The sequence below is a fragment of the Octodon degus genome, unplaced genomic scaffold (assembly GCF_000260255.1).
Source record: "Octodon degus isolate 3935 unplaced genomic scaffold, OctDeg1.0 scaffold00045, whole genome shotgun sequence".
Classification (NCBI taxonomy): domain Eukaryota; kingdom Metazoa; phylum Chordata; class Mammalia; order Rodentia; family Octodontidae; genus Octodon; species Octodon degus.
In genome coordinates this window covers 12,686,774-12,692,484 of record NW_004524621.1, presented here as the reverse complement: position 1 = coordinate 12,692,484, position 5,711 = coordinate 12,686,774, and the positions used below count along the sequence as shown (strand labels likewise).

Below are 5,711 nucleotides of genomic sequence, written 5' to 3'. Positions count from 1 at the left end.
ATCTTGTGTCAGTACCTGTTCCTCTAGGGCCAGCCAGATAGCTCAGCGAATTAAAGCACCTGCATAGACAGACGCAGGGGTCAGAGGTTCGATCTCTGGCCTGCCCTGCTGGCCCCACCCCCAGGGTGCGCAGAGTGGGTGATTGGGACTGGGTGTGGTGGCCAACGCCTGTAATCCCAGTGCTTGGGAAACTCAAAATGGGAGAATCACTACAAGTTCGATCTGTATAGTGAGACCCTGTAGACCCTTTAGACGCTGTGCTAAAATACAGAAAAAAAAATCTGTTCCTCTAAGCAAAACCCTAATACAGTCTTACCTACACAGAGCAGACTGAGTGATCCTCCCATTTTCAGCCTCCCAAATGCTGAGATTACAGGCGTGGGCCACATGCCGTCTCAGTTGCCATCTCAGTGCACCCTGGAGCTGGAGCTAGCATGGAACATCAGGGATTGAACCTCAGTCCCTGCATCTGCCTAAGCAGGTGCTTCAGTCCACTGAGTATCTGGCCGACCCTTGATAACAATTTACAACATACCATCAATTTCAGAACCTATCTAAAAAAATATGGCTTGGGGCTGTGATATATGGCATAAAAAATATGACTGGGCTCAGGGTGAAAGCTGTGGGTCCAATTGCCAGTACTATGCAAAGTAAATAAAAATTTTTAAAAGGCTAGGAATGTAAGTCGGGGCAAAGTCCCTGGCTTCAATCCCAAGTGAGGCAATAATGTCTGTCAATGACCTCAAAAAGTAGTTGAACTGTAAGAATTAAAACCAGGCTTGATGGCACATACCTGTAATCCCAGAACCAGGAGGCTGAGGCAGCAAGATCACTGCAAGACTGACCTAGTGACCTAGCTAGTGACTGACCATAGTGAGACTGTCAAAACAACCAAAAGCTGGGCAGGTGAGATAGCTCACTGGACTAAGTGATGCCTGGTCCCGAATGCCTCACTGGCCCCTCCCCCATGGTGCACTGAGCTGGTGACCAAGTATGGGCATGGTGGTGAGCCCCTGTAATCCCAGCGATAAGAAGTGTTATGGGTCAGCTCAGCATAGGAACCAGATCAGAAGCCAGATTGTCATTTAAGAGAGCCTTTACTAAGCTCAGGACCTTCAGTCAGTTCTTATGCAGAAGACTGAGCAGCCCCTAGCCCGGGAAGCAGGGGGTTTTTAAAACAAAAGACCACATCCTGTTCAGTAAAACAAATTTGTCACCTGACACAGAACAGCACCTGGAGGGTCAGGGTGACCATCACTCAACATATTTTTCTGGGATTATTGTTCAGTTTCCGTTTATTGGGCACCTGTGCGCATGAAGTTTTGCACAAAGAGGTCAGGAGTTAAGCACATCCAGCTGGTTTTACAAGATATCTCTTAAACTGACTGCTTACAAGAAATGGTTAGGGAGGAAGCCTATCCTAGTAAAACGGTGTCTAGTTACTAAACAACTTTGAACAGAAGGCGAGTTTACATTCCCCCCCCCCCCTCGGAACCGGGGATTGAACTCAGGCCCTTGCACTTGCCAGCGAAGCACTTATTCTACTGAGCCATCTCCCCAGCTCCGAGTTTAATTTTTTTTTTTTTTTTTTGAGTCAGGGATGAGTTTAAATTCTTTACCCAACAGAAAGCACAAAGTTTATAATTATAGCACAAATTTTAGTTGGCCATTACAGGAAGGCTGAAAACAGGAGGATCACTATGAGTCCCAGCTGCGTAGTGAGACCCTGTACCAAATACATAAATGGAAAAATTTAAAATAGAGAATGGGTCACAGCACACATTCGTGCTCAAGGTTCTTCTGTTGCAGGGGCAGGAGGAAGCCGAGTGGGAGTCGGAGCTGGAGCCAAAGTCATAGCGGCAGTCACAGGCAGCGAAGCCGCAGGTCCCATGAGGATGAGGCTGTGGTGGAGCCGGCAACGCAGATCAGGTTCGGAGGAAGAGTGGTGGCAGCGGCCAGCAGGGCACAGCTGGAGCCCCCCAACACCCCGTTGGCATTCCTGGAACCAGGACCGGTCCTCAGCATCAGAGTCTGGAGAGGAGCAGTCGTGGAACCAATATGGATGCTGGCGCTCAGGGTCCCCGCGATCATCTGCGTCCAGTGCAGCCTCCCCAGGGCACCCACAGAGTCCCAGAGTGGCAGTGGTCCTGAGCCAGCAGCAGAGCCTTCGGGAGCGGCTGCGGCTACGAGAGGAGCGAAAGCAGCAGCAGAAGCTGCTCAAGGCCTTTGAGACGCCGGAGGAGAAGCGGGCGCGGCGGCTTGCCAAAAAGGAAGTGAAGGAACGCAAGAAGCGTAGGAAGATGGGTTGGGGCGAGAAGTACATGGGCTACACCAACACTGACAACCCCTTTGGCGACAACAACCTGCTGGGCACCTTCATCTGGAACAAGGCCCTGGAGAAGAAGGGAATCAGCCACCTGGAGGAGAAGGAGCTAAAGGAGTGGAACAAGAGGATCCAGGAGGACAATCGGCTGGAACTGCAGAAGGTGAAGCAGTTGCGGCTGGAGCGAGAGCATGAGAAAGCCATGCGGGAGCAGGAGCTGGAGATGCTGCAGCGGGAGAAGGAGGTGGAGCACTTCAAGGTGTGGGAGGAACAAGAGTACCACTTCCACCTGCAGCAGGCCAAGCTGCGCTCCAAGATCCGCATCTGCAATGGGCAAGCGAAGCCCATTGACCTGCTGGCCAAGTATATCAGCACAGAGGACGACCTGGCCGTGGAGATGCATGAACCATACACCTTCCTCAATGGACTCACAGTGGTGGACATGGAGGACCTGCTGAAGGACATCCAGGTGTACATGGAGCTGGAGCAGGGCAAGAATGCAGACTTCTGGTGTGACATGACCATCATCACTGAAGATGAGATCTCCAAGCTCTGCAAGCTGGAGGCCTCGGGCAGGGGCCCAGGCGAGCGGAGGGAAGGTGTGAATGCCTTGGTCAGCTCTGACGTGCAGTCAGTGTTCAAGGGCAAGACCTACACGCAGCTGCAGGTCATCTTCCAGGGCATCGAGGACAAGATCCGGGCTGGAGGCCCCAACCTGGACATGGGCTATTGGGAGAGCCTGCTGCAGCAGCTGCGTGTGCACATGGCCCATGCCAGGCTCCAAGAGCGCCACCAGGACGTGCTGCAGCAGAAGCTGTGCATGCTAAAGCAGGAGCAAGGCATGGAGCACGAGCCACCATCCCCCAGCCAGAAACGGGAGCCTGAGGAGCCTGCTCCCACACTGTCAGGATCCTCAGTAGAGGACAGCCCTGCAGAGGAGGAGTCGGCACCCAGAGAGGGCAAAGGTGATGGCGAGACAATGCTCATGGAGGAGGACCTGATCCAGCAGAGCCTGGAGGACTACGATGCGGGCAGATACAGCCCGAGGCTGCTCAAGGCACACGAGCTGCCGCGGGACACGCGCGTGCTGGAGCCAGATGAAGACCTGCAGCACCTGCAGCTGTCCCGGCAGCAGCTCCACCTCACAGGGGACTCCAGCGCAAGCACCGAGGACATCTTCTTCCGGCGCGCCAAGGAGGGGATGGGCCAGGATGAGGCACAGTTCAGTGTGGTGCTGCCGCTCAGCAGCAAGGCCTACCTGTGGGCTGACAAGTACCGGCCTCGCAAGCCACGCTTCTTCAACCGCGTGCACACGGGCTTCGAGTGGAACAAATACAACCGGACACACTATGACTTCGACAACCCCCCACCCAAGATTGTGCAGGGCTACAAGTTCAACATCTTCTACCCCGACCTCATCGACAAGCACTCCACACCTGAGTACTTCCTGGAGGCCTGCAACGACAACAAGGACTTCGCCCTCCTGTGCTTCCATGCCGGCCCTCCCTATGAGGACATCGCCTTCAAGATCATCAACCATGAGTGGGAGTACTCGCGCCGCCACGGCTTCCGCTGCCAGTTCGCCAACGGCATCTTCCAGCTCTGGTTCCACTTCAAGCGCTACCGCTACCGTCGGTGATGGTGGGCACTGAGCAGTGGGCTGGGGTGGCCTTGGCCCCCAGCTGGAGCCCCCCTCCGGACCTCCATCTCCCCCTGCACCACACAGGATTTAGCTGTAGAAGCGGCCTTGGAGAACAGAAGAGACAGCAGGTGGCCTCAGCACAGGCGTGTCTGAATGGGGGTCAGAGTAGAGGGATCTGCCAGCTATCAGTAGATGTCTTCATGCAGGTGGCACAGGAGTCACCCACTCTCATCCCAGGAATGAGCAGGGAGGAGCCAGACCTTCGCTGGAGGAGCAGGCAGAGCCCTGAGCAGATGCACTGATGCGGGTAAAAGCAGGTGTATTGGAAGCGCACACAAAGGGCTGTATTGCTGCGGACCAAGACAGCAACCGTGGAGGACTGTCTCACTGGCCAAGACAGCACTTAAGGAAGGGGCAGGAGACTTTATAGGAAGATGACTGAGCTTTAACAGCCAGGTCGCAGGTGAACATCATTTGTCTTCCTTGTTGAGGATATTGCAGAATGGACCAGCCAAATCACAGGTGTACATTATTTGTCTTAGTTGTGCTTGAATCAAAGTCAAGTGGACCTGTTGGGTTTGGCTCTGTGTGGGACCAAGGGAGAGAGAGTATGGGGGCAGCTTGCCTGGGAATCTTAGTCCTGACCTATCACTGACTAGTCAAATTGTTATTATCCAAAATAAATAAATAAAACAAATTTAAAAGATACAGAGTTTGGTGTGGTGGCAGGTACCTGTAACGTCAGTGCTACAGGAGGCTGAGCCAGGAGGACCTAAATTCAACCCCAGTCCTGGCAATTTGGCAACATAACCAAACCTTGCTTCGAAAGAAAAATAAGTAAGACCCAGAGAGATAGCTCAGCAGCTTAAGTGCCTCCCTGGCAAGCACAAAGTCCTGAGTTCAATTCCTGGTACGAAAATAAATAAGTAAAGCTAGATTTGGTGGTGCAGTCCTACAATTCGAACACTCTGGAAGGCTGAGGCAAGAGAATTAAAAGTTTGACCTCAGCCTGGGCATTTAGTAACACGCTGGCTCATAATAAACAACTAAGAAAAAGGTGCTGGGATTGTTTCTCTGGTATAAGAAAACAAAAGTGTAAATAAGGAACAAAATATAATATTGGGAAATGGGAAAAAATGTTCAAATGAGAAGGAGAACAAGGGAGGGGGACACGAAAGGGAAAGAAGGGGCAATAAAAGAATACAAGGAAAGAAATGGAAACAAAGATTTTGTAAATAAAGAGGGAAGATGTGTTCTTTCAGTACCAGGAATCACGGGACCTGTTCAGTCCAAACCCAGGTACACAGCATGAGTGAGACCCTCTTCTGCGCTCTTGGGACCCCCACCACCACTCCGGAGCCCCCCCATACACACTGAGTGAGAACTTCTGCTGCGTTCTCGGGACCCCCAAATCCAGCCCTAGCCTAGGCCTGGTGAGTATGTGGGAGAGCTTCCTCTCCCCCCTACTCCACCTTGTCCCCTTCAGACTCAACTCAGGCCTGGCATACAGGCCTGGGGCTGAATCTTTGCAGCTGCAGTCCCTGCAGAGAGAGTAGGGGACAGAACCACCCAATTAGTCCAGGAGCAGAACATCTTGCCAGAGGGGCACAACAAGTTCACTCCCAAGGGCTGCAGCAGGAAGGAGCTGAGCACAGCAGCCTGAAGCCAGGCACAACTGGATAAATTCAAGCTTTGTCGATCTGCACCTGAATTTCAGTAGGTGCTAAGGTTACAACTGCACCAAAG

At 52.7% G+C, this 5,711-nt stretch overlaps 1 pseudogene; it reads left to right on the top strand.

Annotated features, from left to right (window-relative positions):
• The first annotated feature begins 1,704 nt into the window (after positions 1 to 1,704).
• LOC101566417 lies at positions 1,705 to 4,044 on the top strand (annotated as a pseudogene).
• Positions 4,045 to 5,711: the final 1,667 nt, after the last annotated feature.